The sequence below is a fragment of the Embiotoca jacksoni genome, unplaced genomic scaffold (genome assembly GCF_022577435.1).
Source record: "Embiotoca jacksoni isolate LCO1_2020_lvr unplaced genomic scaffold, fEmbJac1.0.p SCAF_79, whole genome shotgun sequence".
NCBI lineage: Eukaryota > Metazoa > Chordata > Actinopteri > Embiotocidae > Embiotoca > Embiotoca jacksoni.
Genome location: NW_027185435.1, coordinates 650668 through 662614, shown reverse-complemented (window position 1 = coordinate 662614; position 11947 = coordinate 650668).

Here is an 11947-nt window from a genome sequence, read left to right as displayed (position 1 = left end):
TTTAATATCCAGATATCTGATTAATATCCAGATATCTGTTTAATATCCAGATATCTGATTAATGTCCAGATATCTGTTTAATAACCAGATATCAGATTAATGTCCAGATATCTGATTAATGTCCAGATATCTGATTAATGTCCAGATATCTGATTAATGTCCAGATATCTGATTAATATCCAGATATCTGGTTAATGTCCAGATATCTGATTAATATCCAGATATCTGATCAATGTCCAGATATCTGTTTAATGTCCAGATATCTGATTAATGTCCAGATATCTGATTAATGTCCAGATATCTGTTTAATATCCAGATATCTGATTAATGTCCAGATATCTGATTAATATCCAGATATCTGATTAATGTCCAGATATCTGATTAATGTCCAGATATCTGTTTAATATCCAGATATCTGTTTAATATCCAGATATCTGATTAATGTCCAGATATCTGATTAATGTCCAGATATCTGTTTAATATCCAGATATCTGATTAATGTGCAGATATCTGATTAATGTCCAGATATCTGATTAATATCCAGATATCTGATTAATGTCCAGATATCTGATTAATGTCCAGATATCTGATTAATGTCCAGATATCTGATTAATATCCAGATATCTGATTAATGTCCAGATATCTGATTAATGTCCAGATATCTGATTAATGTCCAGATATCTGATTAATATCCAGATATCTGATTAATGTCCAGATATCTGATTAATGTCCAGATATCTGTTTAATATCCAGATATCTGTTTAATATCCAGATATCTGATTAATATCCAGATATCTGATTAATGTCCAGATATCTGATTAATGTCCAGATATCTGATTAATGTCCAGATATCTGATTAATATCCAGATATCGGATTAATGTCCAGATATCTGAATAATGTCCAGATATCTGATTAATGTCTAGATATCAGATTAATGTCCAGATATCTGATTAACATCTGATTAATATCTGATTAATGTCCAGATATCTGATTAATATCCAGATATCTGATTAATGTGCAGATATCTGATTAATGTCCAGATATCTGATTAATGTCCAGATATCTGATTAATGTCCAGATATCTGATTAATGTCCAGATATCTGATTAATGTCCAGATATCTGTTTAATAACCAGATATCTGATTAATGTCCAGATATCTGATTAATGTCCAGATATCTGATTAATGTCCAGATATCTGATTAATGTCCAGATATCTGAATAATGTCCAGATATCTGATTAATGTCTAGATATCAGATTAATGTCCAGATATCTGATTAACATCTGATTAATATCTGATTAATGTCCAGATATCTGATTAATATCCAGATATCTGATTAATATCCAGATATATGATTAATGTCCAGATATCTGATTAATGTCTAGATATCAGATTAATGTCCAGATATCTGATTAACATCTGATTAATATCTGATTAATGTCCAGATATCTGATTAATATCCAGATATCTGATTAATGTGCAGATATCTGATTAATGTCCAGATATCTGATTAATGTCCAGATATCTGATTAATGTCCAGATATCTGATTAATGTCCAGATATCTGTTTAATAACCAGATATCTGATTAATGTCCAGATATCTGATTAATGTCCAGATATCTGATTAATGTCCAGATATCTGTTTAATAACCAGATATCTGTTTAATATCCAGATATCTGATTAATATCCAGATATCTGATTAATGTCCAGATATCTGATTAATATCCAGATATCTGATTAATGTGCAGATATCTGATTAATGTCCAGATATCTGATTAATATCCAGATATCTGATTAATGTGCAGATATCTGATTAATGTCCAGATATCTGATTAATATCCAGATATCTGATTAATATCCAGATATCTGATTAATATCCAGATATCTGATTAATGTCCAGATATCTGATTAATATCCAGATATCTGATTAATGTCCAGATATCTGAATAATGTCCAGATATCTGATTAATGTCTAGATATCAGATTAATGTCCAGATATCTGAATAATGTCCAGATATCTGATTAATGTCTAGATATCAGATTAATGTCCAGATATCTGATTAACATCTGATTAATATCTGATTAATGTCCAGATATCTGTTTAATATCCAGATATCTGATTAATGTCCAGATATCTGATTAATATCCAGATATCTGATTAATGTCCAGATATCTGAATAATGTCCAGATATCTGTTTAATGTCCAGATATCTGTTTAATATCCAGATATCTGATTAATGTCCAGATATCTGATTAATGTCCAGATATCTGATTAATGTCCAGATATCTGATTAATGTCCAGATATCTGATTAATATCCAGATATCTGATTAATGTCCAGATATCTGATTAATGTCCAGATATCTGATTAATGTCCAGATATCTGATTAATATCCAGATATCTGATTAATGTCCAGATATCTGATTAATGTCCAGATATCTGATTAATATCCAGATATCTGATTAATGTCCAGATATCTGATTAATGTCTAGATATCAGATTAATGTCCAGATATCTGATTAACATCTGATTAATATCTGATTAATGTCCAGATATCTGATTAATGTCCAGATATCTGATTAATATCCAGATATCTGATTAATGTCCAGATATCTGATTAATATCCAGATATCTGATTAATGTCCAGATATCTCTTTAATATCCAGATATCTGTTTAATGTCCAGATATCTGATTAATATCCAGATATCTGATTAATGTCCAGATATCTCTTTAATATCCAGATATCTGTTTAATGTCCAGATATCTGATTAATATCCAGATATCTGATTAATGTCCAGATATCTGAATAATGTCCAGATATCTGATTAATGTCTAGATATCAGATTAATGTCCAGATATCTGATTAACATCTGATTAATATCTGATTAATGTCCAGATATCTGATTAATGTCCAGATATCTGATTAATGTCCAGATATCTGATTAATGTCCAGATATCTGATTAATATCCAGATATCTGATTAATGTCCAGATATCTGATTAATGTCCAGATATCTGATTAATGTCCAGATATCTGTTTAATATCCAGATATCTGTTTAATGTCCAGATATCTGATTAATATCCAGATATCTGATTAATATCCAGATATCAGATTAATGTCCAGATATCTGATTAATGTCCAGATATCTGATTAATATCCAGATATCTGATTAATGTGCAGATATCTGATTAATGTCCAGATATCTGATTAATATCCAGATATCTGATTAATGTCCAGATATCTGATTAATGTCCAGATATCTGATTAATGTCCAGATATCTGTTTAATATCCAGATATCTGATTAATATCCAGATATCAGATTAATGTCCAGATATCTGATTAATGTCCAGATATCTGATTAATATCCAGATATCTGATTAATATCCAGATATCTGATTAATATCCAGATATCTGATTAATGTCCAGATATCTGATTAATGTCCAGATATCTGATTAATGTCCAGATATCTGATTAATGTCCAGATATCTGATTAATATCCAGATATCTGATTAATGTCCAGATATCTGATTAATATCCAGATATCTGATTAATGTCCAGATATCTGATTAATGTCCAGATATCTGTTTAATAACCAGATATCTGATTAATGTCCAGATATCTGATTAATGTCCAGATATCTGATTAATGTCCAGATATCTGTTTAATATCCAGATATCTGATTAATATCCAGATATCTGATTAATGTCCAGATATCTGATTAATGTCCAGATATCTGATTAATGTCCAGATATCTGATTAATGTCCAGATATCTGATTAATGTCTAGATATCTGATTAATATCCAGATATCTGATTAATGTCCAGATATCTGATTAATGTCCAGATATCTGAATAATGTCCAGATATCTGATTAATGTCTAGATATCAGATTAATGTCCAGATATCTGATTAACATCTGATTAATATCTGATTAATGTCCAGATATCTTATTAATGTCCAGATATCTGATTAATGTCCAGATATCTGATTAATGTCCAGATATCTGATTAATATCCAGATATCTGATTAATGTCCAGATATCTGATTAATGTCCAGATATCTGATTAATGTCCAGATATCTGTTTAATATCCAGATATCTGATTAATGTCCAGATATCTGATTAATGTCCAGATATCTGATTAATATCCAGATATCTGATTAATGTCCAGATATCTGTTTAATATCCAGATATCTGTTTAATGTCCAGATATCTGATTAATATCCAGATATCTGATTAATGTCCAGATATCTGTTTAATATCCAGATATCTGATTAATGTCCAGATATCTGATTAATGTCCAGATATCTGATTAATGTCCAGATATCTGTTTAATATCCAGATATCTGATTAATGTCCAGATATCTGTTTAATATCCAGATATCTGATTAATGTCCAGATATCTGATTAATGTCCAGATATCTGATTAATGTCCAGATATCTGATTAATGTCCAGATATCTGATTAATGTCCAGATATATGATTAATATCCAGATAATCTGATTAATATCCAGATATCTGATTAATATCCAGATATCTGATTAATGTCCAGATATCTGTTTAATATCCAGATATCTGATTAATGTCCAGATATCTGTTTAATATCCAGATATCTGATTAATGTCCAGATATCTGTTTAATATCCAGATTATGTCAGATCTGATTAATGTGCAGATATCTGATTAATATCCAGATATCTGATTAATATCCAGATATCTGATTAATGTCCAGATATCTGATTAATGTGCAGATATCTGATTAATATCCAGATATCTGATTAATATCCAGATATCTGATTAATGTGCAGATATCTGATTAATATCCAGATATCTGATTAATATCCAGATATCTGATTAATTAATGTCCAGATATCTGATTAATGTGCAGATATCTGATTAATATCCAGATATCTGATTAATATCCAGATATCTGATTAATGTCCAGATATCTGATTAATATCCAGATATCTGATTAATATCCAGATATCTCATTAATATCCAGATATCTGATTAATATCCAGATATCTCATTAATATCCAGATATCTGATTAATGTCTTGATAACTGATTAATGTCCAGATATCTGTTTAATATCCAGATATCTGATTAATGTCCAGATATCTGATTAATGTCCAAATATCTGATTAATATCCAGATATCTGATTAATGTCCAGATATCTGATTAATATCCCAGATATCTGATTAATGTCCAGATATCTGATTAATGTCCAGATATCTGATTAATATCCAGATATCTGTTTAATATCCAGATATCTGATTAATGTCCAGATATCTGATTAATGTGCAGATATCTGATTAATGTCCAGATATCTGATTAATGTCCAGATATCTGTTTAATGTCCAGATATCTGATTAATGTCCAGATATCTGATTAATATCCAGATATCTGTTTAATATCCAGATATCTGATTAATGTCCAGATATCTGATTAATGTCCAGATATCTGATTAATATCCAGATATCTGATTAATATCCAGATATCTGATTAATGTCCAGATATCTGATTAATATCCAGATATCTGTTTAATATCCAGATATCTGATTAATGTCCAGATATCTGATTAATATCCAGATATCTGATTAATGTCCAGATATCTGATTAATATCCAGATATCTGTTTAATATCCAGATATCTGATTAATATCCAGATATCTGATTAATGTCCAGATATCTGATTAATATCCAGATATCTGTTTAATATCCAGATATCTGATTAATGTCCAGATATCTGATTAATATCCAGATATCTGATTAATGTCCAGATATCTGATTAATATCCAGATACCTGATTAACAACTGATTAATATCGGATTAATGTCCAGATATCTGATTAATGTCCAGATATCTGATTAATATCCAGATATCTCATTAATATCAAGATATCTGTTTAATATCCAGATATCTGATTAATATCCAGATATCTCATTAATATCCAGATATCTGATTAATGTCCAGATATCAGATTAATGTCCAGATATCTGATTAATATCCAGATATCTGATTAATGTCCAGATATCTGATTAACATCTGATTAATATCTGATTAATGTCCAGATATCTGATTAATGTCTAGATATCTGTTTAATAACCAGATATCTGATTAATAACCAGATATCTGATTAATGTGCAGATATCTAATTAATGTCCAGATATCTGATTAATGTCCAGATATCTGATTAATGTCCAGATATCTGTTTAATATCCAGATATCTGATTAATAACCAGATATCTGATTAATGTGCAGATATCTAATTAATGTCCAGATATCTGATTAATGTCCAGATATCTGATTAACATCTGATTAATATCTGATTAATGTCCAGATATCTGATTAATGTCTAGATATCTGATTAATGTCCAGATATCTGTTTAATAACCAGATATCTGATTAATAACCAGATATCTGATTAATGTGCAGATATCTAATTAATGTCCAGATATCTGATTAATGTCCAGATATCTGTTTAATATCCAGATATCTGATTAATATCCAGATATCTCATTAATATCCAGATATCTGATTAATATCCAGATATCTGATTAATATCCAGATATCTCATTAATATCCAGATATCTGATTAATATCCAGATATCTGATTAATATCCAGATATCTCATTAATATCCAGATATCTGTTTAATAACCAGATATCTGATTAATAACCAGATATCTGATTAATGTGCAGATATCTGATTAATGTCCAGATATCTGTTTAATATCCAGATATCTGATTAATGTCCAGATATCTCATTAATGTCCAGATATCTGATTAATGTCTAGATATCTGATTAATGTCCAGATATCTGATTAATATCCAGATATCTGATTAATGTCCAGATATCTGTTTAATAACCAGATATCTGATTAATATCCAGATATCTGATTAATGTCCAGATATCTGATTAATGTCCATATATCTGATTAATAGTCCAGATATCTGATTAATGTCCAGATATCAGATTAATGTCCAGATATCTGATTAATGTCCAGATATCAGATTAATGTCCAGATATCTGATTAATGTCCAGATATCTGATTAATGTCCAGATATCTCATTAATGTCCAGATATCTGATTAATGTCCAGATATCTGTTTAATAACCAGATATCTGATTAATATCCAGATATCTGATTAATGTCCAGATATTCAGATTAATGTCCAGATATCTGATTAATGTCCAGATATCAGATTAATGTCCAGATATCTGATTAATGTCCAGATATCTGATTAATGTCCAGATATCTCATTAATGTCCAGATATCTGATTAATATCCAGATATCTGATTAATGTCCAGATATCTGATTAATATCCAGATATCTGATTAATGTCCAGATATCTGATTAATGTCCAGATATCTGATTAATATCCAGATATCTGATTAATGTCCAGATATCTGATTAATGTCCAGATATCTGATTAATATCCAGATATCTGATTAATGTCCAGATATCTGATTAATGTCCAGATATCTCATTAATGTGCAGATATCTGTTTAATAACCAGATATCAGATTAATGTCCAGATATCTGTTTAATAACCAGATATCTGATTAATGTCCAGATATCTGTTTAATATCCAGATATCTGATTAATGTACATGATATCTGATTAATATCCAGATATCTGATTAATGTCCAGATATCTGATTAATGTCCAGATATCTGATTAATGTCCAGATAATCTGATTAATGTCCAGATATCTGTTTAATAACCAGATATCTGATTAATGTCCAGATATCTGTTTAATAACCAGATATCTGATTAATGTACAGATATCTGATTAATATCCAGATATCTGATTAATGTCCAGATATCTGTTTAATAACCAGATATCTGATTAATGTCCAGATATCTGTTTAATATCCAGATATCTGATTAATGTACAGATATCTGATTAATGTCCAGATATCTGTTTAATAACCAGATATCTGATTAATGTCCAGATATCTGATTAATATCCAGATATCTGATTAATGTCCAGATATCTGTTTAATAACCAGATATCTGATTAATATCCAGATATCTGATTAATATCCAGATATCTGATTAATGTCCAGATATCTGTTTAATAACCAGATATCTGATTAATATCCAGATATCTGATTAATGTCCAGATATCTCATTAATGTGCAGATATCTGTTTAATAACCAGATATCAGATTAATGTCCAGATATCTGTTTAATAACCAGATATCTGATTAATGTCCAGATATCTGATTAATATCCAGATATCTGATTAATGTCCAGATATCTGATTAATGTCCAGATATCTGATTAATATCCAGATATCTGATTAACATCTGATTAATATCTGATTAATATCCAGATATCTGATTAACATCTGATTAATATCTGATTAATGTCTAGATATCTGTTTAATAACCAGATATCTTATTAATGTGCAGATATCTAATTAATGTCCATATATCTGATTAATGTCTAGATATCTGATTAATGTCCAGATATCAGATTAATGTCCAGATATCTGATTAATGTCCAGATATCTGATTAATATCCAGATATCTGATTAATGTCCAGATATCAGATTAATGTCCAGATATCTGATTAATGTCCAGATATCTGATTAATATCCAGATATCTGATTAATATCCAGATATCTGATTAATATCCAGATATCAGATTAATGTCCAGATATCTGATTAATGTCCAGATATCTGATTAATATCCAGATATCAGATTAATGTCCAGATATCTGATTAATGTCCAGATATCTGATTAATATCCAGATATCTGATTAACATCTGATTAATATCTGATTAATATCCAGATATCTGATTAATGTCCAGATATCTGTTTAATAACCAGATATCTGATTAATGTGCAGATATCTAATTAATGTCCATATATCTGATTAATGTCCAGATATCAGATTAATGTCCAGATATCTGATTAATGTCCAGATATCTGATTAACATCTGATTAATATCTGATTAATATCCAGATATCTGATTAACATCTGATTAATATCTGATTAATGTCCAGATATCAGATTAATGTCCAGATATCTGATTAATGTCCAGATATCTGATTAATGTCCAGATATCTGATTAACATCTGATTAATATCTGATTAATATCCAGATATCTGATTAACATCTGATTAATATCTGATATAATGTCCAGATATCAGATTAATGTCCAGATATCTGATTAATGTCCAGATATCTGTTTAATATCAAGATATCTGATTAATGTCCCGATATCTGATTAATGTCCAGATATCTGTTTAATAACCAGATATCTGATTAATGTCCAGATATCTGATTAATGTCCAGATATCTGATTAATGTCCAGATATCTGATTAATAACCAGATATCTGATTAATGTCCAGATATCTGATTAATGTCCAGATATCTGTTTAATATCAAGATATCTGATTAATGTCCCGATATCTGATTAATGTCCAGATATCTGTTTAATAACCAGATATCTGATTAATGTCCAGATATATCTGATTAATGTCCAGATATCTGATTAATGTCCAGATATCTGTTTAATATCAAGATATCTGATTAATGTCCCGATATCTGATTAATGTCCAGATATCTGATTAATGTCCAGATATCTGTTTAATATCAAGATATCTGATTAATGTCCAGATATCTGATTAATGTCCAGATATCTGATTAATGTCCAGATATCTGATTAATATCCAGATATCTGATTAATGTCCAGATATCTGATTAATGTCCAGATATCTGTTTAATAACCAGATATCTGATTAATGTCCATATATCTGATTAATGTCCAGATATCTGTTTAATAACCAGATATCTGATTAATGTCCATATATCTGATTAATGTCCAGATATCTGATTAATATCCAGATATCTGATTAATGTCCATATATCTGATTAATGTCCAGATATCTGATTAATATCCAGATATCTGATTAATGTCCATATATCTGATTAATATCCAGATATCTGATTAATATCCAGATATCTGATTAATGTCCAGATATCTGATTAATGTCCAGATATCTGTTTAATAACCAGATATCTGATTAATGTCCATATATCTGATTAATGTCCAGATATCTGATTAATATCCAGATATCTGATTAATGTCCATATATCTGATTAATATCCAGATATCTGATTAATATCAGATATCTGATTAATGTACAGATATCTGATTAATGTCCAGATATCTGATTAATATCCAGATATCTGTTTTAATATCCAGATATCTGATTAATATCCAGATATCTGTTTAATATCCAGATATCTGATTAATGTCCAGATATCTCATTAATGTCCAGAAATCTGTTTAATGTCCAGATATCTGATTAATGTCCAGATATCTGATTAATATCCAGATATCTGATTAATGTCCAGATATCTGATTAATGTCAGATATCTGTTTAATAACAAGATATCTGAGATTAATATCCAGATATCTGATTAATATCCAGATATCTGATTAATGTCCAGATAATCTGTTTAATATCCAGATATCTGATTAATATCCAGATATCTGATTAATATCCAGATATCTGATTAATGTCCAGATATCTCAATTAATGTCCAGATATCTGATTAATATCCAGATATCTGATTAATATCCAGATATCTGATTAATGTCCAGATATCTGATTAATGTGCAGATATCTGATTAATGTCCAGATATCTGTTTAATGTCCAGATATCTGATTAATGTCCAGATATCTGATTAATGTCCAGATATCTGATTAATGTCCAGATATCTGTTTAATATCCAGATATCTCATTAATGTCCAGATATCTGATTAATGTCCAGATATCTCATTAATGTCCAGATATCTCATTAATATCCAGATATCTGAATAATATCCAGATATCTGATTAATGTCCAGATATCTCATTAATGTCCAGATATCTCATTAATATCCAGATATCTGATTAATGTCCAGATATCTGTTTAATATCCAGATATCTGATTAATATCCAGATATCTGATTAATGTCCAGATATCTGTTTAATATCCAGATATCTCATTAATGTCCAGATATCTGATTAATGTCCAGATATCTGTTTAATATCCAGATATCTGATTAATATCCAGATATCTGATTAATGTCCAGATATCTGATTAATGTCCAGATATCTGATTAATATCCAGATATCTGATTAATGTCCAGATATCTCATTAATGTCCAGATATCTCATTAATATCCAGATATCTGATTAATGTCCAGATATCTCATTAATATCCAGATATCTGATTAATGTCCAGATATCTGTTTAATATCCAGATATCTGATTAATATCCAGATATCTGATTAATGTCCAGATATCTCATTAATGTCCCGATATCTGTTTAATATCCAGATATCTCATTAATGTCCAGATATCTGATTAATGTCCAGATATCTCATTAATGTCCAGATATCTGATTAATGTCCAGATATCTGATTAATAACCAGATATCTGATTAATGTCCAGACATCTGATTAATGTGCAGATATCTGATTAATATCCAGATATCTGATTAATATCCAGATATCTGATTAATGTCCAGATATCTGATTAATATCCAGATATCTGATTAATGTGCAGATATCTGATTAATATCCAGATATCTGATTAATATCAAGATATCTGTTTAATATCAATATATCTGATTTAATATCCAGATATCTGATTAATATCCAGATATCTGATTAATGTCCAGATATCTGATTAATATCCAGATATCTGATTAATGTCCAGATATCTGATTAATGTCCAGATATCTGATTAATATCCAGATATCTGTTTAATATCAAGATATCTGTTTAACATCAAGATATCTGATTAATGTCCAGATATCTGATTAATATCCAGATATCTGATTAATGTGCAGATATCTGATTAATATCCAGATATCTGATTAATGTCCAGATATCTGATTAATGTCCAGATATCTGATTAATATCCAGATA